The sequence below is a fragment of the Triturus cristatus genome, chromosome 11 (assembly GCF_964204655.1).
Source record: "Triturus cristatus chromosome 11, aTriCri1.1, whole genome shotgun sequence".
NCBI classification, from domain to species: domain Eukaryota; kingdom Metazoa; phylum Chordata; class Amphibia; order Caudata; family Salamandridae; genus Triturus; species Triturus cristatus.
In genome coordinates this window covers 499426941-499454045 of record NC_140594.1, presented here as the reverse complement: position 1 = coordinate 499454045, position 27105 = coordinate 499426941, and the positions used below count along the sequence as shown (strand labels likewise).

Sequence of the window (27105 nt, the reverse complement as noted above, 5' to 3'; positions counted from 1 at the left end):
TGCCAACTTATGGCGAACAAAGCAAAACCAAAGGAAATGATGGACGGAGTGTTGAACATTGCAAGCACTCATACCCAGTCAACTGATCTGGGTTTAATCCATCACCGTTCTTTAGCCCACTCTGCCACCCCAGTTCAGACATGGCCATATGCAAATCAGTCTGACCCTTGCCTCATGGGAACAGTCCAGCCCGAAATGCCAAGCCATGTCTTCCCTGGACCGGAAACAAGCTTCCTAGGACCGGTTTCTGGCATTTTAGCCGTCTTCAGCCAGGCTTGCTTGAATCCAGTGGCAAAGTGAGCAAGGGACTCACGTCTGAGCATACCCTGCCAACTTATGGCGAACAAAGCAAAACAAAAGGAAATGATGGACGGAGTGTAAACATTGCAAGCACTCACCCCCAGTCAACTGATCTGGGTTTAATCCATCACCGTTCTTAGTCCACTCTGCCACCCCAGTTCAGACATGGCCATATGCAAATCAGTCTGACCCTGTGCCTCATGGGAACAGTCCAGCCCGAACTGCCAAGCCATGTCTTCCTGGACCGGAAACAAGCTTCCTAGGACCGGTTTCTAACATTTCAGCCGTCTTCAGCCAGGCTTGCTTGAATCCAGTGGCAAAGTGAGCAAGGGACTCACGTCTGAGCATACCCTGCCAACTTATGGCGAACAAAGCAAAACCAAAGGAAATGATGGACGGAGTGTTGAACATTGCAAGCACTCACCCCCAGTCAACTGATTTGGGTTTAATCCATCACCGTTCTTTAGCCCACTCTGCCACCCCAGTTCAGACATGGCCATATGCAAATCAGTCTGACCCTGTGCCTCATGGGAACAGTCCAGCCCGAACTGCCAAGCCATGTCTTCCCTGGACCGGAAACAAGCTTCCTATGACCGGTTTCTGGCATTTCAGCCGTCTTCAGCCAGGCTTGCTTGAATCCAGTGGCAAAGTGAGCAAGGGACTCACGTTTGAGCATACCCTGCCAACTTATGGAGAACAAAGCAAAACCAAAGGAAATGATGGACGGAGTGTTGAACATTGCAAGCACTCACCACCAGTCAACTGATCTGGGTTTAATCCATCACCGTTCTTTAGTCCACTCTGCCACCCCAGTTCAGACATGGCCATATGCAAATCAGTCTGACCCTGTGCCTCATGGGAATAGTCCAGCCCGAACTGTCAAGCCATGTCTTCCCTGGACCGGAAACAAGCTTCCTAGGACCGGTTTCTGGCATTTCTGCCGTCTTCAGCCAGGCTTGCTTGAATCCAGTGGCAAAGTGAGCAAGGGACTCACGTCTGAGCATACCCTGCCAACTTATGGCGAACAAAGCAAAACAAAAGGAAATTATGGACTGAGTGTAAACATTGCAAGCACTCACCCCCAGTCAACTGATCTGGGTTTAATCCATCACCGTTCTTTAGCCCACTCTGCCATCCCAGTTCAGACATGGCCATATGCAAATCAGTCTGACCCTGTGCCTCATGGGAACAGTCCAGCCCGAACTGCCAAGCCATGTCTTCCTTGGACCGCAAACAAGCTTCCTAGGACCGGTTTCTGGCATTTCAGCCGTCTTCAGCCAGGCTTTACACTTATGGTAAATCTGGAAATCCGTCAAAATCCATGGGTGTTGCATGGGAACACCCAAGCACCACTCATGGAATGCCTCCCTAGAGCAGAGTAGCGCAATGCAACAATTTGTGCTGCTTTGCGTTGTTCTGGATTTATGAAGCAACTCAGGGTCACGCAAGGTGGCCTTGCGTGGCTTGATAAATTACACTTAAGGGTTGTGTTGCACATGCACACTGTTGCGTGATGCAAAAGTGACGCAACCCTTTAATAAATATGGCACATAGTATCAGACTTTGCACACAGAGATACCTTATGAGCCGCCTCTTTTAGACCACTTTTCCTCTGACACATTACGTCATTTTTCATGACAAGGTGTAAATGGGAAAACTGGGGGCCTCATTTACAGGGAATTGGCGAAGGGCAGTGCTGCAAGGCTTCTTGCTGCCCGCCCCTACGCCAATGTGAAAGGTCAGAAATGCACCGTATTTATAGAATATGATGCATTCCTAACCTTTCCCCCTGCGCTGATGCACAATTTGCTGCCTTAAGCCAATGTAGGCAACCTTCTACCATGGTGCAAGGGTGCCTCCCTTGCAAATGGGATTATTTTTGTGCAGGACATGGCCCCTTCCTGCAAAAAACAATCCTGAGAGACATTTTCCTCTTTCCATGTGTGCTGCAGAATGCAGAACACATAGAAAGAGGAATAAACAAAGCGAAATAAAAATACTTCTCTTTGTTATGCCTCCTCTGGGAGGCGTAAAAATGTGGTGCTTTCCCAGATTTATGTCATTAGATACATCTGGGGCAGCGCCAAAACCCACCGGTGTTGCGTGGAAAAACCCACAGCAACATCCACGGAACACCTCCCTGGTGCATAGTTAGGCAACACAGCGCCTTGCGCTGCGTTGTCTTACTCCATGGGCCTCATTTATGAGAAGTGACGCATCGCTGCGTGAAAGCAGCGATGCGTCACTTCTCAGTGCGCCCTCCATGCGACACCAATGATGCGTCATATTTATAATATGACGCATCATGTCGCGAGGAAGGACAGATACGTCAGTATAACTGATGTATCTGGCAGCGCAAAAAGTGACGCATTGCTGGAGTTGTGTCGGAAGCCTGACGCAACTCCAGCAATGTTCCTTTCACATTGGACAAGCCCCATGTGAAAGGGCCTGTGTCACCCTTATGCCTGCCATGAGGCAGGCGTAAGGTTTTGACGCATCGGCGTCCTAGAAGTGGCGCAGCGAAATCTCATAGATTTCGCTGCGCCACTCCTACGACCCTTTCTTGCGGGGGTACGCCCACCCTGCATACATTATACCTGGCGCAGGTATAATGTAGCGCAGGGGTTTACGAAGTGATGCATCTACCTAGATGCGTCACTTCGTAAATATGGCGCAACATGGCGCATGTTTTACGCCACTGGTGCGTCACAAAAAGTGACGCACCGGCGGCGCAAAAGTGACGCAGGGGCTCATAAATGAGCCCCCATATCTTTAAGGCCATGTAAACCCACGCAAAGTGGCTTTGCGAGGACTCATAGATATGATTGAGAGGCTTGCACTGACGGAACGTCAAAAAAAGTGACGCTCCGGTCCTGCAAACCTCTCATAAATAAGCCCCTGGATCTGTAGCAATTACCGCTATTAGGGTGCAAAATCCAATTTTTACCTCAAAAACACATTTCCAGAGGCCTCGGGGTGAGGCTCTTGGTACTCTAAAAATACCTAGTATTTTCTGGTTACTGAGGTGTATAATTGATTCAAATTCTGCCAAGGTGAGTCCCAACTTTGGCCTGGTGAGTTCTGGGACGAACTGAAAACCAAAATCAGCCATGGCAAAACTGTTCAAACACCACACGCTGTAGGAGGCCGCGGCACGAATGTGGCTATGGGTGGGGGCTTTAATGGTTGGGCCAGGCAACCACCCATTTAGTTCCGAAAGCATATGTCCAGACTTCAAAGCATCGGGAAAATGCCTGAATAACAGAATGACCAGTCCTCCGGTGAGTTCGGTCCCATGGAAAAGGGCAGAAAGAAGTCACTCTTCGAAGGTGATGTTCGACGCTGCTGACATGTAAAGCCTGTGAAAGCATTTCCAATGTTTTTACCCACCTTCGCCATCAAATAAAAATTGTTAAAGTCAAGCACCATTTGACACCGCAACAATGTTTTAATTTATTTGCCGTCCATCATAATATTATTCTTATTAAAGCCACTGCTTAATTCAGGGAGACAAACTAAAGCAAAGCCGTCCTGTACTGCCACCTTGGGGAACCTAAACATACTGCAATCATTTTCTTCCACTGACAAGACATTTAAAGGAAGACATTTAAAGGTCTGCCTAGAGTAGTATTCCCCTTGCAGTGTGGCAATTGCAGTGCAAGATAGCGTGCTTACGACCTTAGGGGCATATTATCAAGCACGGCGTTAAAATTATCGCCGCCTTAGCGGCAGAAAACAGAGAATTCCAATAGAAGCCCATGTTGACACCAGAACACGGGCTTCTATGGGAATTCTCAAGGGCATATTATCAAGCCCATTATCGCCGCTTTAGCGGCAGTTTTCTGCCGCCAAAGCGGCGATAATTTTAACGCCGTTTCTTGATAATATGCCCCATGGTTGGGCGAGTCTTGTTATAGGTTTATTTGCCTGGTGATCTACCTTTTTGCAAAGACTTTGCACTTTGGGATAGAAAAATAAGATAAAAAATACGTAGCATGCACTTGTAGCGCTCAAGTGTCAAGTCCAGGAGGTCTGTATTTGAGTCATATATTCAGGGCATCCGCTGACTACATAAATAACTTTCCTGTAGTTTTATTGTAGTTACATTTATCTTATGTGGTTATCCTGAAAATCTGGAATGGATCTCAGCCTGCTGGATTTACATTGTAGAACCTTGAGTGAGATGAGATTATCGGTGGTCTATTGGTTCCCAGTGAAAATAAAAGAGGCTCCAGTGACAATGCACTGCGTGTAATTAACAGCAATGCTTTAAATGGGCCGGTACTCACAGGAACTGAGTACCGGCACTTCTTATTTTTATCACTCTGAGTACCGGCACTTCTCTATTGCCGTGGAGAGTACCAGTACTCATAAAAGGGTTGGCCATTGGCCTCTAGTGGTGGTAGTTTGTCTCTTTGACAGCCAAAGTACTTTCATAACGCATGAATCATTCAGCGTGGGCTCATTTGCATGATATCCGGGTGTTCGCGGTCACGCAGTGTTGCAAGGAATCGAGGAAGCCAAGTGACCGCACAATGAAGAAAGTCATGGGAGGTATGGAGGTTAAAAGGGCTTTAATCCCACCTGATTCTTTTGCGTGAGTGTCTGCTTATGCTTGTCTGTTTGCCTGCTTGTGTGTGTGTTTTTGTGTAAATGAAAAGCGTAAGAAATATTACAAAATAAGTAAATGTTAAAATATCACTGTGTTTGGCTTTCGTTTTGTATAATGAATTAACCTGATTTGTTTATAGAAACAAATTTCTCATGTGTTTTGGTATGTGCTGCAACTAGAATAAAAGTCAAGAAGCATCGGCATGTTTTGCCTTGAGCCCCGCCCACTCGCCACATTTAAATTAGTACCTGCACTATTTGTTTCCCCATTTAAAGCACTGATTAACAGTACATCGAATTTCCACCACAGAGTGCAAATGACACTATTCACAAGTCAATTATACCAAACAGATTGTGAACAAATCAATTAAAAGTGGGTATCCACCCAGTCAGTCTGAATGAGGGTGCACTTTGAATGTTGCAGTACTGGCTGCAAATTGCGAAGCTTCGAAAGATTGGCTTGATAGAAGTTCGACTTTTCACGGCCCAAAAGAGTTAACGCTCGCTTTCTAACGCCCAGTGTGTACGACATAATTGTTCTTTTGAGTAATGGTGGTTAATGTATATCGTGCACTGTAAAGAGGATGCCCATGTGATACACCATTTACGAGACACCTGTTGTGGATGGGACAAATGGAGAGGGTGGTGTGGAAAGGGTGAGTTACAACACGGGCTCTGTTCCCACACAGGACCCCCCATCATTTTTCCTGAATGACAACGGTCTCAAGAGTTTCAGTCATTTGACCTGTGGCCAATGATCGTTGTCTAAAGATAAGGGCCAATCCTATTCTTCCCCAGGCAGCCATCAGAATGATTGAAACACCCTAGACATTTAGACAGTGTGATTGGCTGCTATTCAACCAGTTTGAATCGGTTAGTATATTTATTAGCAGTGGGTGGACCTCGCGTATTTCAACGTAGCATAATCAGACGGAGTTACCTAAAATGCAGCAAGATTATGCATAATTACAGGAGAAGAGTAATTCTGAGTTTAGCACTATTTCTTAAAGCAAAAATGCATCCTCAAATCCAAAATGGGTGTGTGAATTCATTTTGCGCTAAGAAAGAGTGCTAAATGCAACAAAATAGGAATCGCAAGCAGGCGTTCATGTTCGCTAAAGGTGCTCGTGAGGTAGCATTTTCCCCATAATTACTCCTGGCATTTAGCGCTATTTTCTTAGCACAAAATACCCCCTTGCGCCCAAAATGGACTGGAGAATGCATTTTGGGCTATGAAATAGCACTAACTGCAGCAGAACATAAATTGCGAGCGCTAGCAGCTGCTCAGGGTTGGTAAATATGCTCTTGCAGGAGGATTATTTCCCCCCAAATTACTCTTAACTATGTGAGCTGGAGTAATCACATTATTGTTGGCAATTTCGTGTCAAAGAGAAATACGGAATTACCGAGCTTGCTCCAATTACTCCAGTGAAATTAAAATTATGCCTGGGCTTAGCATTCATTTGATTCTGACTAATCAGAGGCCAGGCAGTCAGAATGGCTTATGACTTGACTCATTTTCGGGAGCAGTGTTCAAACAATCTCCATTTGCCCGATTTCCATGCCTCACAGAAGAAAGCATATTTCGATGCTTCCACTAGAAAACAAAGGGGGCACACAGGGATAAAACCAAATAGTCTAGCACACAATAATTTACTATTCTATTTCCAAATGAAAATACACTCAAATGTTTACATTCTGTAAATATATGGGTGTATTTTCATTTGTCCTTGCCCTAGTCCCAGCAATTATGGATACTAAAAATATGGCAAGAGAACGTGCATGCATGCCCTGCAATCACATGCTTCTTAGAGGTGCTAGGGCATTGAAAGGCAGGTAGCTTTGATAGAGGAAATACACACCATCAGCTATGTGACCAAGGAAGGCCAAAGGCATGTCACGCTGGTGGGAAGGAGGAATTTCATGCAGGGTGGAACTCGAATGTGAAAATGAACTGCTTTCCATCCTGCTGAATAATGAAACTGGCTGATTCTGCGCCATTACAATTTTGCTGGAAATAGTTGCCTTACCTCATTTAACCAAAGAATTATTATCCATATTCTGTTGTTGTCATTAAGGGTTTTTGCTTCTTCAAGCAAAAGGCAGACCTCATGCAATGGGGAGAGGACCACCATCTCCGCGTCTGGAACATTGGTGAAGGCAGCAATAGTGTGGCACATGCGCATCTCCGCACATGAGTAGGAAGGGTTATTCTGAAATGAAATTAAAAGAAAAATGGGTTTTTGTAGAGCGCGTGTTTGCCGTGCCGTCTTAGCGCTTGCTGCCATAGAGTTTAACCGGAAAATCAACCCACCGATGAGGTGCACGCAAATAACCAAGTTTTAAGTTCCTTCCTGAACTGTAATTCTATGACTCTTTACTGTGAAGATCCCACCTCTCAACCTAGTACTCAATATGTGACTGTTTGGAAGCAGGAAGAGTAGGAATGTTATTAAGCGGAAAGAGAGAACTCAGGTTAAGGCATGGATAAAGTATGGGAGGTTGGGAGCAAGACAACATAACAATGAGTGAATTTGGAAACATCATGGACCTGGTCAGGATGCTGGATGGGTAGTTGACTGAGATTTACGAATAAGAAATAGGAAATAGGAAGTTAAAATTAAGACCTGTTAGTAATGTTTGGATTTAAAGCAGGGGGATGAGGCTTTAGCGCCTTATGGGATGGATAGTACTAAGGGGAATGGAATAGAGATCTTTGTTAGGATGATATTAGAATTATTTAGAGTTTATGCTACGCCATACGTTGATATACTGTGAGCTCTGCTTCTTCCAATTAAAGCAGCTTTTTCCACAAACATCAAGTTTCAAGACTTGGCCAAAGTACAATAGTTTCCCTCTGCCTATCCATGTGAACAACCATCCCTCCACCATTGCCCACCAGCACAACTACCCCTCACTGCCTATCAATGTCTGCTGTTCACACTGCAAACCAGTGTCTGTTCGTTACACTGCGCACCTGCATCAGCTTCTCACACGGCCTGCTAGTGCTAGCAAAATACAAAGCCTACCAATGCCACCATTTCACACTGTCAACCAGCACTACTTTATCACAGAGCACACCAAGGTGAATACCTCACACTGCTCACCAGCAAAGGCCCTCACACCACCCACCAGTGCATACATCTCATGGTGCTACCAGTGCTAGATACACTGCAGATCAATGTTAGCTCCTTAAATAGCCTCTCAGCATTTCCACCACACAAACACATACTGGCCATTCACCAATGGCGTCTCCTTACATTGCTCACGAGTGCCTGCTGCTTATGTTGCACACCAGTGCACGCTTGCCACAGTATGTGTCAGATTTTCACAATGTCGACCAGAACTAGTGCCTCGTGTTGCCAACTAGCGTCACTCCTCATCTTATGCACCTGTGCTGGCTTTTTTTTACTATCGAGATGATGAATACAGGCCCCAGCTAGGCCCGCAGGACACAAGGGTTCGCTCTTCTGCAATGGAATCTATAAGGAAGTTGGCACGGAAACTGCAAAGTACAAAGACAAAGTTTATTAACCCTTAAGGGTGGTCCTACAATCCATACAACACCCTTCAGTATTGCATAGAGTAGCACAAAGAACTTGCGTACACGGTCCCCTTTTATACACAAAGAGGGGCTCATAAGTGGGTGGATACAACATGAGGCAAAGAATATTACCTTTTATGGTCATTTTCGATACAGAATCAATATATGGGCGGAGCTGACACACTCCTTGAGCCCGCGAAAACATGGTCGAACAAGGACTAACTGATAACAGATGTGGTCAAGTCTGGGCATGCGCCAGACAGACAAAGGAGCTATTTATAGACTGTTACTAGGCAGATTGCAAGAGCAACTAACACGAAGATAGGACTCTTCTCCATGGAGGCATGACAATACAAAATGGAGTCCAGACTTTAGTCAACATAACGAGAGAAACTCGGTCATATAAGGGGAATTCATGTCTTCAGTAAATGCTTACTCACACCGCTATTTCAATTTTCAACAGACGACCCTTTCAGCATTTACTGAAGACATCCGGTTTGTTAGGATAATCATCGTATATGTCAATCTTCATCATTTCTTCTATTTCTTTAGTCAGATGTTTCTGGTAAGTGACATTGGCAATAGCTTTCTTATCAGGAATGCAGAGTGACACACATAGGGAACAGAGTAAAGGACCACATTGAATACAAATGCAACAAGAAAACAAAACTGCCACAATGATACAGAGACCAGTTAGGACCTTCCACCCCCATGTGGTGATCAACGCCCAAAACCATCCAGAAAAGGTCCAAATACCATTTTCTGTATGGATTTCAGCTGCAATTTTATGCAGTTTATTGATAGCATTATAAACTGATGGCGTGTGGTCAGGAATAAACATGCAACAACTACTTCCGATAATTTTACAAGCTCCACCTCGGTCAGCTAACATAACATCTAACACCATGCGATTCTGCAATGCAACAATTCTAGTAATCTGTAATTCTTCCGTAAGATTCCCAAGAGCAGCAGCGGTTTGATTTGTCACAGCCTCTACCACTCTTGTTAACCTTCGAACTTTCCTACTATTTAGGGCAGCTCCAACAAAGAAAAACAATCCTAAATTAAAATCAATATACTGCTGCAGACTGGTGTCAGTCTGGTCCACGTCATCAATCGATAGAGTACGTTTATACCTATTTACAGTCACATTATTCAACAACTTCAAATCTTTATGATAAGATGCAGGCGCCAAGAATACAGGGGGTAATAGGAATGCTACATAACATACTCCATACCAACCGGCTGGCAAACGGTAATAACCTTTATTTCCACATACGAAGTATGTATTATGAGATGCTAAGAAGGTACTGTTATTCAATCCGTCGATATTTAGAATAGTGATGCAATCACTAACACCAACAGGAATATAACCCACACTCTGGACACACAGGTCCGCTTGAGCTTGTGCCACTTGAATCACAAATCGGTCTTTCCCCACAGTGTCTCTGGTGTTCGTGAAAATATAAGGAATCGATTCATTGTCTGGTCGATACTCTTCCCATTCCCAAATTGTCCCATTCGCTTGCGGGTATCCATCTTTATCCTGATGACATTCCCTATTAAGTCTGAAGAGTAATCGTCCCACTGTAGGTTTCCGGGTGGCAAAAAGCAAAGTGTACCATGCTCTACAAGAGCCATTATGAGAGAAAGGAAGAGGTATGAATGGCGTTCCTCCTTTCTTCTGATGAGCTGGCATCATACCACATATCCAACAGTTCGTAGCATTCGTGGCAACGTGGGTATGATGCAACATCTGGATGAAAGTGTTATTCAAATAAGACTGACGATGCTTCAATTCTTGATACGGAAGGGTATAAAAGTAGTGCTCCTCAGGCACTGGAGTAGTCAACACAAGTAACTTTCTAGCAGGAGTCACATCCTCCACAAACCATGTGGCTATCCCAACAATAGCTACTGTAAGCATAAAACCTGTTGCACAAAGGATTTTCTTTTTCTCCATGTCAGAATAAAGAATCAATATCTTCCTGAAACTAAAAGGTTTGTCAGAACTCTTCCCCTTGGGCAGCGGTCGATTTCTTCACCAGCGGGCCAAGACGGGTGTCGCTACACTAATGCAGGGCTGATCCCCCCCCCTTGCCTCATTGGCTCTCCGTTTCACTAACCCAAGGGCCGTTCTGACAACATGTCCTAATACTGAAGAATACACTTCCTTGGCCTGAGATGATATCGCTTTCCTCCAGGAGTCGCGTGGTCCGGGAAGAGCTCCTCAGTGTCGTTCGGTTCCACAGCACGGCCTTTCTCTGCAGTCAGAATCTCTCGTTGATCGGTCAATACAGCAGGCTCCACCAATCCGGGCGGTACTTTGCGACAGTGCAGGGAATGGATCCAATTCTTTCTGTTGGAAGCCCGCACAGCCGTCCTCGTTGCAAGTAGGACCTGCTCAGGACCAACCCATCTCGGCTCCAAGCTGTTCGTCCTTTCAAAAATCTTCACCATAACATAGTCTCCAGGCCGGAGACTATGTCCTTCGCCGGTGGACCGATCAGGGAGCGCCTCCCGGACCTGTTGATGAATAGAAACCAAGTTATCCGTTAACTGCGCCAGATAATCATTCATCATTACACAAGGTACATCATACACAGCCTTAGGTCTTGGTGGACCCCAAATATTCATTGGGCGTCCGAAAATAATCTCGTACGGTGTAAGACCAGTTCGAGAGTGCGGTATCGATCTAATTGACAATAATGCCAGTGGTAAAGCATCTGGCCAAGTCAAAGATGTCGAAGCTTGGATTTTAGCGATCTTGAGCTTCAGTGTACCATTATACTTCTCGACTAGTCCTGCAGACTGAGGGTGAAACACTGCGTGAAACTTCTGGGTGATGCCCAGACCCTTCAGAACATACTTTATAACATCCGCTATAAAGTGGGGTCCGTTATCACTCCACAGAAGTCTACAAACGCCATATTGAGGGAAGAACTCCTTCAATAGCATCTTGGCGGTAGTCATTGCAGTATTGTCTTTCGTAGGGTATGCCTCGACCCATTTACTAAAGGCACATACCACTACTAGAACATACTTCAAATTGTTACAGCGCTCAAGCTGGATGTAATCCATCTGCAAAACCTCAAAGGGTGCAGTAGGTGTCGCAAATCCTCCTGCTGGAGTTCGAGTACCCTTTCCTGGGTTGTACCTCAGGCAAATCATACAGGTCTGCACCACCCTCTTTGCCGCGCTAGCAATCTCTGGATGCTCCCAGACTTGTGTAAGCAATTTTACAATTGCGGAAGCTCCAACATGTGCTAGCCCATGTGCCATCTGAACCATAGGTTGTACAAAAGCTGTGGGTAGCTTCCATCTATCCATCTGCTTATTTCTCCAACAACCCTCATCATCCAATTCTCCCTCACTGGACCATTGCTCCCGTTCTTTATCAGAAGCGGTCCTCTATATTTCCCGCACTTCTTCCTTCGCATCGTGCCATCTTTCTACCTGCGACTTCACTACATACATGGCAGTAGCACCGGGCTGCATCGCAGTCTCCCGTGCCACCCGGTCTGCTAACGCATTCCCTTCTCCAACTTTATCAACTACTTTCTTATGGGCACTACATTTAATGATAGCAATTTTCCTCGGATATGTCAATGCAGCCAAAAGGTTATGAACTAACTCTCCATGCATTATTTGTACTCCATGCGACGTTAGAAACCCTCTCTCCTTCCAGAGTAGGCCGAAATCGTGCGCTACTCCGAAAGCATAGCGGCTGTCTGTATAAACATTCACACACAATCCTGTACTGAGCTCACATGCTTGTGTTAATGCTATCAGTTCCGCTGCTTGAGCTGATTTCTGTGGTATGCGTGCTGTCTCCACTATTGTTTGCAGTGTGGTAATTGCATACGCTGCTGAAGTCGTACCGTCTGGTAGCTTCAGGCATGATCCGTCCACCCACAGTTCTCCATCTACATCTGGAAAGGGCGTATCCTGGAGATCAATACGACCCTTTGTTTGTTCCTCAGTCACAAGAATACAATCATGTGCTTTCCGCGCTCCAGACTGAGTCTCGGGGAACGGCAGCAATGTGGCCGGATTTAACGTTACGCACCTCTTTAACGTAATATGAGGAGCCAAAAGCGTCAGCTCATATCCCGTTAAACGGGCACTGGTCAAATGCTGAGTCTTTGTCTGATTAAGCAGGGCATCAACAGCATGGGGGACTAATACCAACAGCTTATGAGATAACACAATTCCCTCGCTTTGGCGTATTGACACAGCTGTCGCCGCAACCGAGCGAAAACAACCAGGTAATGCTCGGGCAACAGGATCAAGTACAGCCGAAAAATATGCACAACGGCGCTGCTTGTCGCCGTGCATCTGCACTAAAACTGATAATGCACATCCATCTTTCTCATGCACATACAGCGAAAAAGGTTTTGTATAATCAGGGGTCCCTAACACTGGTGCTGAACAAAGGGCCTGTCGTAATTGCTGGAAAGCAGCGTCACACTCATTTGACCAAGGAAGCGGAATAGGTGTGTCTTTTGTCAAAAGGGCTAATAATGGCTTGGCTATGTGTGAGAACCCTAATATCCATTGCCTACAAAAAGAAACAAGACCCAAAAATGCACGCACGTCCTTCTGCGTGGAAGGCGCTGGCGTGTCCAAAATTACTTGAATACGATCTGGTGTGAGTGCACACCCCTCCTTAGACAAAAGGTGGCCCAGATAAGTCACCTTTGGTCTACAGAACTGCAATTTCTTCCGAGATACTTTGTGATTGTGGGATGCCAAAAAGGAAAGCAAGGACAACGTACTCTTCTCACACAACTCCGGAGTGTCAGCCGCCAACAAGATGTCGTCGACATATTGAATGAGGGCGACACCCTCGGGCAGAACAAAGAAGTCCAATTGTCTTTTCAAAGCTTGACTGTAAATGCTAGGGCTTTCTGTGTAGCCCTGAGGAACTCTACAAAATCGATAAGACCTAATATTCAGAGTGAAACCAAAAAGGTATCGACTATCGGGATGAATAGGAATCGAAAAGAAAGCATTTTTCAAATCAATGACTGAAAACGTCATCGCCGTAGGCGGGACCAAAGTAAGCAACGTCGTGATATCAGAAACCACTGGATATTGAGGTATCACGATCTTGTTTACTTCTCTCAAATCAATGAGAAACCGATAAACTTTGGCATCCGTATCCTTTTTCAAAATGGGTAGAATCGGACTGTTACAGACGTTGTAGGGAACCTCCTCCACTACTCCCACCTTAATCAAATCCTGCACAATCTGTATAAGGGCCTCCTCCCCCTCCTGGGAAATACGATACTGCGGGAGGCGTGGTAACACCGCCCCCTCCTTGACACTAATATGGACAGGCGGAATCACCATCTGTCCTACATCGGTATCCGAAACGGCCCACAAAGTACGGGGGAGAGGTGCTAACACGGTATCCTCTGCAACCACACACATCCGTTCAGACAAAGGGTGATTATCATTTAATATCACACGCACACCAGCGGGGGAGCAGCGGATCGTAGCTCTGAAGTGCTTTAGCATATCAAGACCCATAATGTTGTCCGGCGTGTTCGGGGCAAGCAAAAACGGACAGGGTGCAGAAAAAGAATCAACCTGAAATGTGAGGGGCCGAGAAAGAGGGCTTCGGGAGAGTGTACCATCAAACCCTACCGATGTAACCATTAAGCCAGATGGGGGAGCCCTCGGAACCAATTGTTTAGACAGCGCACTACGAGTCGCTCCTGTATCTACTAGGAACTGATCAGTAGAACCAAAACCTCAGCTAATACATAAGGACCCTTCTGATCAACCGGCACCTCAACTGATTCTAACCCCCATCCAACGCATTCCTATGCATGCTGAGAATCATGGTACCCAGAGCGGTCAATCCCTGACACTTGATACTGGTTTTGCCGATCAAAGACATTAGGTCTATCTCGGTGCTGCCCGGCAGGGTCAAAACGAGCGTGATCGTTAGAATTCCCCCTAAGATTCGAGAAACTCCCTCTACCTCTCGGGCCACCCTGAGTATGTCCCTGCCGCGAAGCATGCAACGCCGGGCAATCTCTGGCCCAGTGTCCCACTTGTTTACAATACGCACATTGATTCCTATTCAAATCAGATCGGCCCGAGGGAGGACCATAAAATCCTCCCCTACCTCTATTGACACCCCGGCGGGGCGGACCATACACTTGCGCTAACATCACCTTCGTTTTTAAATCTTTCGACTTCTTCTCCTCCTGCCCCTTCGCTTCTTGCTCCTGACGCTCATAATACTGAGCTATAGTCAGGAGGGCTGTCGGAGACGCCGTGGACCAAGAACTTTCACTCGCCTTTAGGCGGGCCGCTATTGCCGGTAATAAATTCGCCACATATTTATCAGCAAAAAGGTGCCGACCCGTATCATCCGTAAGGGAATGACCACTAAAATCATGAAATGTCTCCTCAAAGCGCGTGAAGAAATCTGCAACTGATTCATCGGCTTTCTGCTTACACGAGGCTAACATGTTCCAGTCAATCTTTTTAGGGGGAATGATTGTTTTCAACTTAGTCAGAATAGCAGCAGGGAGATCCAAAATAATTTGAGGTGGTTTCTGCGCGGGCTTCCTCTCCCTATCCTCATCCTCAAGCTCAGACCACCGAGCCTTAAAAGCGGCAACATCGTCCACCTTCCGTACGGATCGCCACATATCCGGTGGTAAAATAAGCCCAAAGAACAGATCTATATCTGCTAAGGTCATAGTACAAGAATTCAAGGCCCCCTCGACTTCTTCGTAAAAGGCCGCTGGATTCTTGCGGGGATCAGGCAACGCATTCTTTAATGCCATGACGTCAGCCCTATGCCAGGGAGTATAAACCCAATTGTACACAAAATATCCCTTAGCATCGGCGGAGGTAATATCCGAACTAGTTCCCGCTCCTTTAGGAGGAACATACAAAGGTGCCGCCTCTCGCATTGGTTTAGCATGCACTAGGTTGCTCTTATCTGAGTGGGAGGTAGATGATTGGTCATCACCGACACGTGAAGCCGACTGCTTTTCCTCCTCAGCTTTCTGGCGCGCTTTCTCTTTAAGGTCACTCACCGCGTCCCGTAATGCAAACAGCCGTCGAACCGCATCAGGCGCCTTAGAGGGAGAGAAAACACCATTACGCAATGCTTTAGCATCTGATACCACATCATCAGGCTCAAAGACGCTGGAATATTTCCGGAAAGCAGCAATCACTTCATCAGAAAAGTGGCCCAAAAAATACAACTTCTCTCTATCCTGCCACTTCTCCCAAGAATTCAACAACTCAGCAAGGGATAACTTGCCCTTAAGTGCACGATAGGAAACTTGCCGAAGCTCACCCATTCGGTCAACCGATAACATGGACCGCGTGTCTACCTTACCCGACACCGATCCAGAATCCGGTGGCCCCGGGGCAGACGCGCCAACATAAGGGGGCGGAGAGCGATCTAGTAAATAAAAATCATCGTCAGGATTATTAAGGACAGGATAAAGTGACTGACGGACAGCATATTGACCCGAGACTTGCAACCTACGCTCTTTCTCTTGTCTCTCCGTCTGTTCTCTTTCCTCCCGACGCTTCGCTTCCTGTGCTCGCACATGATCATTCTTCCGTTACTCTTTATCAAACAGCGCTTTCTCACGTTTCTCTCGCTCACGCACTTCCTTCACCCATAATCGCACACATTCAAACATGTCTTGACGAGCACGCCGTTTACACATACACTGTTCCACATACTCAATCTTACGCATATCAAACGATCCATACAAAGGCCATCGTAACTCAGGATCCTTTCTGGTATATTTCCTCCATATTGTGCTGTACATTATGGAAGAAAGACCATGCTTCACATACATATCCCTATTAGGAGTCCCCTCTGGGGGAGCTGGAGCAGATTCCTCGAGGTTTAACCGGTTTCCAAAGCAGCAGCACCACTTACGGAGTGCACTAAAAGCAGGCATGCTCAAAAATAATGCAAAATATGCAGTATTATCAAAAAAATGGCACTTAAACGTTGTGCCGTTCAAAGTTACACAGTTCCGGAGAAATATCTCCAAATTACCTGCCTATATGTGTTGCAACGCATATATTCTCACAATAATCAATACAAGATATGACCGGTCATCACAAATCAAACTCGAATAGCCAAACCAGGCTTCAAAAACTCGGAGCAAGTACCGTACAACGGTTCTTACCAATCAAGAGTCCAGATTCCAACTGCCAAGCTCCAAAATTCGCCCAAACGGCTGTCACGGCAGGACCGACAGAAGAGGTCTCAGTCGAGGACCGGCGCCACCCAGATGGTCAGCTCGGAAGGGAAGGAAGAAAACCTCGGGATGCCAGGACTAAAGTGCCTCTGGCAGTGATCACATCCCCGGCCAAATTCCTCACCTTCGTCACGACCAATCCTTCGAGCATCTGAGTCGCCGATGAGCCCCACGTGACGGGCGCCAATTGATGAATACAGGCCCCAGCTAGGCCCGCAGGACACAAGGGTTCGCTCTTCTGCAATGGAATCTATAAGGAAGTTGGCACGGAAACTGCAAAGTACAAAGACAAAGTTTATTAACCCTTAAGGGTGGTCCTACAATCCATACAACACCCTTCAGTATTGCATAGAGTAGCACAAAGAACTTGCGTACACGGTCCCCTTTTATACACAAAGAGGGGCTCATAAGTGGGTGGATACAACATGAGGCAAAGAATATTACCTTTTATGGTCATTTTCGATACAGAATCAATATATGGGCGGAGCTGACACACTCCTTGAGCCCGCGAAAACATGGTCAAGCAAGGACTAACTGATAACAGATGTGGTCAAGTCTGGGCATGCGCCAGACAGACAAAGGAGCTATTTATAGACTGTTACTAGGCAGATTGCAAGAGCAACTAACACGAAGATAGGACTCTTCTCCATGGAGGCATGACAATACAAAATGGAGTCCAGACTTTAGTCAACATAACGAGAGAAACTCGGTCATATAAGGGGAATTCATGTCTTCAGTAAATGCTTACTCACACCGCTATTTCAATTTTCAACAGAGAAGGGAAGGATCCTCTCACTGCTCACCAATCCTTAGCCCAAACGATGGCCACCAGTGAGAATGTCACGCACTGCCCTCCAATGCCGGTGACTTACATTTTCCACGTGTGCCTGCTCTATAAATTTCTTATGAAAGTCCAATTTTTACTCTGCCCAACAGTGCCAGATGACAACACTGGTTGCCAATATCTGTGCTCCAAGATGACCACAAGTGCCTGAATCACCCATTGCCCACCAATGTGACCTTCTTACACTGCTAACCAATAAAGTCTTTCACACTACCCATCAGTGCATCACATGCCCACTAATGAGTGCTCCTAAAACTATTCACTGCCGGCTCCTCATACTGCCCAAGCTCCTCACAATGTTCAGCAGTGACTGCTTCTCACACGCCTCACCAGTGCTCCCTGCTCAGGGCCAATCAAAGGAAGCTCCTCACACTATATTTAGGGAGACCAACTGACATGGGTGCAAATTCAGGACAGTGAGTGCAAAAATTCAGTAAAAAGGGACACAATTCAGGACAAAAATTCAGGACAGAAGGTCAGAATTCAGGACAAAAATTCGAGACAAATGGTACATTTTACAGACACATCAGAGGAGGTCGCACAATATTACATAAGCAAATAGGCAACCAACACAAGTACAAGTCAAAATAAGCTTATATTAGGTTGGGACAACCTTGCACTGCATCTGTAGTGTGTGCTGAGTGAAACTTAAACACCTGCATTTGCGTATTTTAAAAAAAAAGAATTAAAAGATCAAAGCTGAAGGCAACTCAGATTTTTCATGCCCCCTCCTCCCATTGGAAAAAAACCCCGAGCTGATCAATCATCCCAAGGGGATATGTTGTGCAAAAGCTGAGGGGGCTTGGGCCAGGGTAAACATCAAAACAATAACAACACAAATTCAGAAACTTTGCACTATTGGAGCAAAATAAATAAATATTAAAGGACAATTGTATTTGTACCATTATCACTGCTTGTGTGACAGTTTAAGAGGCTAACAGTGGATGCACCTGGGTAACATGCACCAAAATGAAACCTTCACCTTCCCAGAGCTTGGCCCCTGGTGAGGTGACAGGAGCCCATAAACAAAAGCAGTTTGCCATGCCCTGGACTCTGGCAGGAGGAGGCCCAGCAAATGCTGTCACTGCGCAGGGAGGCCAATTATAATTCTGTATGTGATCATAAGGCCGACATACAGAATGATAATGGACCGATAGCTGCCTGTGCCAAGTCGGGGAGGGGCTGCTGCAGGCCACTAATCACACCAGGAGCACAAGCTGGCCTCTGCTGTGAGAGTTACAGAACTGTCAGGCTGCTGCAGGGGGACAGCTCGCTCCAATGTCTGAAATTACGGACAAAAGGCTTCCGTGAAAGAATTCCTCACGGACAACGGACAAGAGGCCAAAATAACGGGCAGGCCATGAAATTTACAGACGGTTGTCACCCTAACTATATTAGTCCCAACTCCACATATCACCTACCATTTTCAAATGTTAACACTCTCTGCCAGTACAGGCTCTTCATAATGACCTCTAGTGCAAATTCCTCCACCAGTGGCAGGTCCTCACACAACAAGCATAGGAGTTGTTCTCACCATGTCCACATGTGTTTTTTTTGTCAAACATGCTCTGGAGACTGATGGCAGCCGCGGTCTGTTCAGTTAAGAGTAGTGGGGCAGTGGGGCCGGGTGTGGGGGGAATTCGACAGACAAAGACAAAGGAACATGACTTATTTATTTAATTTTCTCTCGTGGTCGTCCGTACGAATCCCCCCTCCAACCCAGCCTCACTGCTCTTACCCGCACGGGCCGCTCCTAACTGATAGGAAAGGTTAGATTTCATGACAGCCTATGGCTTCCTTGCTAACGGGGCAGCCAGTTTGCCAAATGTGATTTAATTTCTTTTGATGGCTTCTTCTACTCTCTACATTCAATAACATGCTCTTTCGCACCTTCAGCTCTCCCACTAAAGGGCCAGCGCTAGTGTATAGAATGTGTGGGATAATGACATAGTGGTGTTCATAGTTGGGACACTACACTATGAGTATTCCACTGTGCGTGGAATGTACTGAGTGGGAGTTCTGAGGGTGGCAGTTGCCGAGATGAGAAGCTGATGGATGAGGTGCAGTAAACATTCCCTCTGGCCTTCAACATTTTGAGTGTGTCTCATTTATGTAATAGCAGACACCACAGAATGCCCTCCCGTCTGCACTTACGTCCCTCTATGATGTTGGATTGCACCATGCCAGACCCAAGAAGCACTTCTTTCTTTATGCATGATTCTGCTTTTATCATCTGTTCCATTATATAAAGTTTCAAACATAATTTATAATTTTGTAAACTACATCATTAGTTCATTAAGTATGAATATGATTGTATAGTGAATCGATAAATGCAGTATTTCTTCATTTTCAAAGCACAGTAACACATATTAAGCTGAGACGACTCACTTGGATCCCATAATTGTAGCTTTGATGTAATCCAGACCCCTATAGCAACTGCTTTTGCTAACTGAGCCACCACACTCATTTACATGCTATGAAACCACTGTGCACCACATAGGTTTACTTCCTCATGTGTTTACATTCTTGAAACCACCATACATCATATAAGTTTGCATCCTCATGTATTTAGATGGTCGAAACCACTACGCACCACATCATTTTGCATCCTCATTTATTTAGATTCTTATCTGACTTTTGATCCTGTAGCTGCTGAATGGGTTGTTGATACTGATCTACGCAATTGGAGCATGGTCATCAAGGGAAGATGTATACTCTGGCTAGGGATGTTATTGACTTCCTTCTCCCCAGGCCACAATGAGCATCACATAAGAACCTAACCTGATGATTTCAACAGCTGCGGCCCATGCAAGTAAGAGCAGTGGGGTGGGGGTTGGGGTGGGGAGGAGCAGACGATGATGAGGAAAAATTAATAATCCTATTCTATGAGATTTGTGACCAACATATTATTTGGGTAAAAAACACTGTCACTTGAAAATGGAGGTGACAATTCATCTCTGGGATTTTCTTCCTTCCAAGAGAATGGATGGTGAAGCTGGACCTGAAGGACTCCTGCCTTTGTGTTCCAATTTGGTTGGAACACTGGAAGTTGCATACATTTCAGTGCCACACCAGGATTTACCAACTTAAGTCTCGCCCTGTTGATCTGTCTTATCATCCATGTTGTTCCACCACGTTTCTCTGTAGATTCTAAGTAAGATATTTTACAACCTTCATATTCCACAATAACTCTTAATAAAAAGAATCAAGGATGATGCCACTCGCTCATAAATGTCTCACGCAGCTGGCCACAATCTGGAACCTTTAGTATTGTCTACTTAAGCCATATTTGGGGAATCCCTTCATTACCATGCACGCTATTGTCAAATATCAGACATTTACAGAAGGGTTTCTCATACAGAGACTAAATACCATTAGAGAAAGATACTTGAGAAGAAATGACATAGTAGCAAGACCATTTAGTTGCTTGGAGTGGTCGTACTCCCAGAGCCCCATATCTAGTCTAGGAGTCAGATGCCAGTCTCTGGAGTTACGGTCCTTGGAGTGTCCAGTACTCAAAGGACATGGTCTGTAAAGAAATTGTCAATGCATGTAAACTGGTCAGATCTTTTGCAGGCGACTTTGCCATTCGGTTCCACCTGGGACAAGCCACATTTCAATGCACTTTTCAGATGGACAACACATCGGCAATCCTATAAAACACCAACTGGGAGGAACAAGTCTAAATCCCGAGAAGGGCTGGCAGAGACATTTTTGAGTTCAATCCCATTGCAAAATTTCAGTTGGGGTACAATTTCTTCCTAGCATTGACATGATGGCAAATTGGCACTCCGAGCACCTACATCCGAGGATAATTCATCCAGTAGGTTTCTTAACACTGAATCAATGGGGCATGTTGCCAGGGCATTCTGAGCTGAAACAGCATTAGAACACAATCTTACATCTGCTGATTGGTCCACAGAATCAACATTCAGGATGCTTTATTGTGAACCAGTGCCTCATGCCTATTTAGAAGTAGCAAATGTGCTTTTAACAAGTATGTTATGAACCCCCCGTCTTGTAATAAAATGCACATTTTCCTAGCTTGAATAGTGAAAGAAAGTCTTGCTTTTATTAATCACACTGAAGTGAATATTGTCCCTCCATTGCCTAACTCAGTGGCACCCAAAGTGTGGCCCACAGGCCACTGGCGGCCCGACAGACCTTGCCTTGCGGCCAGAAGACCTTCCTCTCTGGAAACATGGCAAACTGCAGCAGAGAAATAAAGCAAGCTGCTTGATTCTGTTTTTATTCTGTTGCTCCTAATCAAGCAACATAGTGTGATTATTCTGGGCTTTTCTTACATAGTCAGTTGAGCTAGTTTATGAGCCCCCAGTCTTGTAATAAAATGCACATTTTCTTTGCTAGAATAATGAAAGAAAGTCTTGGTTTTATTAATAAGACTGAAGTGAATATTGTCCTTCCATTGTCTATATCAGTGGCACTCAAAGTATGGTCCTCGGGCCGCTGGCGGCCCGACAGACCTTACCGTGCGGCCCACAGACCTTCCTCACTGGAAACATGGCAAACTGTAGCAGAGAAATAAAGCAAGCTGCTTGATTCCGTTTTTATTCTGTTGCTCCTAATCAATCAACATAGTGTGATTATTCTGGGCTTTTCTAATAAAGGCAATTGAGCTTGTTTTATGAGCTGAGCTGCCCTGGTCATAGAACGAGCTCAAATGACTATAGAAAAAAGCCCATAATCAAAAATGAAAGAAAACGATGTAACAAGGGTACATTATTTGTGGTCATCAGGCTATGGGCTTTGTTTCTACATCTAGTTCAGATTGTACAATCAGCTAGGCAACCCTGCATATTGGTGATAGCTAAGCTGAGCAGACTTTAAGGGCATTGGAAAAGCATGGAAACTACGCACAGGACAGTGTTACTGAATGTGGAGAGGTGACCAGTATGTAGCTAAAAAGGACAAACTGTTCTGTAAACATTTTCTTGGTCTTTAACCTACTGGTAGCTGCATATTAATTGTAATGCACACACCTTAAATGAACCATTGATGTAAGTTAAACTAATATCTGGAAATACATTGTTGTGTTAGGACAGGGTAGTTTGATCAATACAGAAACTCAGTGTAAATGGAAGTTCATTGACTTGAATCCTGTCTAGTGCACTGGGGAAAGGCAATAGTGTATTTTAGTGATATTGGGTCCCATCCTATGATAGTAAGTACTGTGAATATGAAAGTAATTTGTTTAAAATGTATTTAAAATGTATACAATGTATAGGATACACACAGTATGAAATGCTGCTGCAAAATGTGCATAAAGACTTCAAAGAAAACTTTTTCAACAAATCCTTGGAAAAGGTGCATGTTTCGTTTCTGTTGCCACAAACCCCCATCTCACCCTGGCTCTCTGGGCTTTCGCCAGCACGAGTGTGGCGCTCGGGCACACCCCTTACTGTACTTTTGGCCCCTGAGAAAATGTTTGTGAGTACCCATGGTCTATATTTTGCCAGATGTGTTCTCCCCCTTTAAATCTTATGTACTACAGATGTTATTGATTCTTTCTTTCAGTTTCAACTGCTACAAAAGCTTTTTCTTCCTAATGCTTCATCTCAACAGGGCACACATTAAGCTCAACCATCCAGACTCCTGGATATTCCGGACGAGTCTCCTGGGGATTTGATAAAAGTTATCCTGCTCTTTCTGTTGGCTTTCTTCTGATGCTCTTCCATTTCATTCATGGAGTTTATTTCTCTTCACATCAATAGGATAGTGCTAACTGCTGACTTGTATATATAGACTGAGCTCATGACTGATTGATGGCTTCACTTCTCCATAACCTGTAGTTTGTGACCCGGTGTTTGCTGACAAGTGTAGCTTTTTGTGATTGGTGGCAGCTACAATAAAAGCAGCAAGTTAGGAATTCATAATATTTACCTCTATATCTTTAGTAAAATCAGGATTTTCCTGCACTACTCCAGGAGGGGAAACTACATATTTCTTATGCAACCATTATCTGGTGTATTCTATGCATAATGCGCTAAGCTTATCAAACGTAATGTATGCTTACTGCTGATCATCTATCTCACATGTGAAACCTGATTCAGGAGAAAATATCTTGCTGCTGGACCCAAGTATGTGCCGCCGTTGCATTCACCACACCAGCAACGTTCACTGTGCAACTTACAAAATCTATACGGACATACATTGGCCGAATGCAGAGGTAGGTAAGATCATTTTAACTTGCTGGTAGAAAGTGAAAATGGGGATCTTGGGAGAAAAAACATTGAAAACGTCCCAGCATTTAGCTGAAAACTTCACTCACATAATTTGTGAAAAACTTGATTCGCCCAAGAGTTATGCGTATTGTATATAGAAAACATTATGCAGTGTTGTCTACAGCTGTACACTGTAAAAAGAAACACCTGCGTGAGGGTGAAGCAGTGCAGAAGCTGGGCTACTAATGCACCCTGGGTTCATGCTCCTCGCAAGAGAAAGGGGCAAACCAAAAAGCGACATTTCAACGAACTTCCTCATCACTCTCAGAAAAACAGGGGCATGCATTCAATTATGAAAAAATGTGCCCATCACACAAGTGTGTCCTAGCAAATCCTGGAAATATTGTCACCCCATATAACAGGTGTGATTGTAGCCTGGTAAAGGAACTCATGGCATATGTCAGCAGCAAGCATTCAGTGCAATGAGTCAATCTGCTGACATCAATACTTCAAGTGTACAAACTTTTGCACCGAAAAAGCAATATTTGCACTAACCAACTGGGGCTATATTACTGTAAAGGCACATTGTCCCTGTTTGATCCCTACTACTGACAATTCACTTCCCCAAGGGCAAACACAAACTCCCCTTAGTAAAAAGGCAAACCAGATGTTTGAAGCAGTCATTCCGCCTTTCACAGCGCAGGCGGCACCCGGCCTGCATTTTCAAGGGCACAGATACCCCTGCATGAGGATGTCTAGGGTGTCATGACTTCACCTCCTAACAGCATCTTTTCTTCTGTGTCTAGAATATGGTGCAGGCACAGACACAAAGTCTTTTCCTTATTTGCTTGGTCAAGAGCCCATGAAGATGAGTGAATGAACTCTTAAAACAGTGTGGGCGCAACACGTGCCCTGTTGCCATCAAGTCGGTGTCAAATGTGGGTGTAAAATGGCACAGCACCAGTGCAGAGTCATGGAACTTGCCTTGGGAGTGTTGTTTATTTCGTCACATGTAATACTTGAATGATGCCCGCAGGGCTGGCTTTGGCACTGGTGGTGCCCAGTGCGACGATCTTTGTTTGCGGCCCCTATGGCCTCCTGCTCCTTTGGTTCCCCCACTGCCACCCTCCAACGGTGCCCCTCATCTCTCCATAGCTCTCTCTCAAGTTCATTTAATTTCTTTTATAGGGCTTCTCCTCCCATTGTGTAGTGTCAGAGTGCTTTAAATGAGACACACAGACTGAGAAAATGAATCATACAAAGATATAAAACAATGTATAGAATATGTTTAAGGCAATGAGCCATTCAAAGGGCAGGAGTCACACACCATCCTTACTAGTAGGTATTATATGATAAGACTGCTTCCTCTGTAGAAAAACAAAGTCAAGATTTACAATAAAACAGAGAATGCGGCCGTCTGCACTAAAACAAGATGTATATAACAGGCACTTTATGATGAGTCAAAACTGCAACTGCATAACACTCAGAAAAAACATTAATCACCAGCATTATCTCGACATTTTTATTACCCATTTCACGAACAAGGAAACCAGCAGCAGATTCCTTGAAATGTGTAAGATATTTTAAAATACAGCGCCGCCCAGCTTGGCGCCAGGTGCGGTGGCACAGGTTGCATCACCCTAAAGCCGGCACCGGATACGTGATTCACCTCCCTAAAAACCTACTGCCTGCTCGAGGCTCTACCCTTTAAGTGAATCTCCTGTTTTCCATACAATTAATTTCACCTCTATATAAGTGAATGTAATACACACAAAAATACATTTGTAATCCTATGATTTCGTGTATTATACGGATCGTTTCCCTGCCACGATGCATTTTTTTACCTAAAAGTGTCTGTTGCTCCTGTTAAGTTGCGCCACCATGTCCTGCCTTGTGGCGGGTGTCGCCTTCGTTCATCTGCATAGAGAACGGAGACAGTAAACCTGTCAAGGCCAGCCAGTCGTATATTTCCAAACCGCGGCCATGACCTCACTTGGTCGTTTCATTCGTCGCGGCGTCACTCCAAGCGCCTACAGCGAGACACCAGCTCTTGGCGGGGTGACTGGACCCCTGGGAGTGCTGGGAATGGGACCACCCCCTGCTTGAGGAAGGCACCACACGGCCCTCGGCAGGGAAGCTGTTACTGTTGATGAATGGTCCCACCCCGGGCTGGAGAAACAGAACTCATTGAGACAAATGCGCTTTAACCTGATGGCTCCCGGCCGCTGTCAGTGCGCACTTCTTCACGCCCATAGCATTCCAGACATTGAGAATTGCCATGCTCGGTTTCAACACAAACACGCGCGGAAGGGAAAGCCTGACTTTACTAATCTCCTTCCAATAGAATAAAACAATCTGCATTACCACCAGGGAGCAGGTATTCCATATCCCATATGCGCATGACACTGATAGGCTGCAAACTACGCCTCGTAGCGAGCGCTATACAAATGCAATTTAAATGTAAACACACGTGGGTTTTACAGCATATGTCTCCACTCATAGCTGATATGTGCCATGGTGTGCTGCTATTGTGTTTACTTATCCCATTGTATACCATTTACATTTTTTTTTTTTTTTTTAATGTTTTACCTTTACTCTATATCTCTATCTACTCTCTGCAGCGCATGCTTTGTGCGTACTCTGTAAAGCGCTCTGATACCTTCGGGCTAAATTCGCGCTATGTACAACTCACAAATGATTGAATAAATAAACCCATGGGCATGCATGGGAACATTACCTGGCAGGGATTACTTGCCACCCTAGTAGCAGACAAGCATCTGCAGTAACGGTTGATCTCCAGAGGGGTGGAGAGCTAAGTCCCCCTGTGCCCTAGTCAGTGAGTGTGATGTGGTTTGGATTGTGATTTTGGTTCCTGCGGTGGTGGCCCATATAGGGTGCAGAACCAAGCAACCTGCTGCCCAAACCTAAGTGAATGTAGCAAATGTCCTGTGCTGTCCCCGCGAGGTATGTTGTAGTGGGAGCTTGTGGCATACTGCCTTGTACCTGCCCCAGGTCATCTGTGACAGCGTGAGCTGTGGTTTTATGGGCCCTGGTGGATCTACATGCGAGCTGTAGCTCTAGTACATTCACATACTTTCAATGTGGACATTACACAGTTTGCTTTTGTGTAGTTTCTTGTCCTGGAGCTAGATCTTGGTGCACACCTCATATGAGAGGGATGTGAACTACCATTGCTTACAGCAGTCACAAACCACCCCCAGCATCAGGGATGTCTGATCATACAGAACTAGATGCACATACTGAGCCAAAGTCAAGATGGCAAGCTTTCCGTCTTCCCTTCCTTCAAGTGATCTGCACCCTCCCTTGGGACATGAACGGTTTACCACCAGGCATATTGTTAAATGC

At 45.3% G+C, this 27105-nt stretch overlaps 1 long non-coding RNA gene across 1 annotated transcript in view; it reads right to left on the bottom strand.

The window, feature by feature from the left end:
* LOC146784480 (uncharacterized) overlaps positions 1 to 27105 on the bottom strand; it is a 190562-nt gene that overhangs the window by 27172 nt on the left and 136285 nt on the right. The window contains exon 2 of the long non-coding RNA XR_014970912.1: positions 6942 to 7124. This is a non-coding gene — a long non-coding RNA (uncharacterized LOC146784480). The remainder of the gene's footprint in view (positions 1 to 6941; positions 7125 to 27105) is intronic.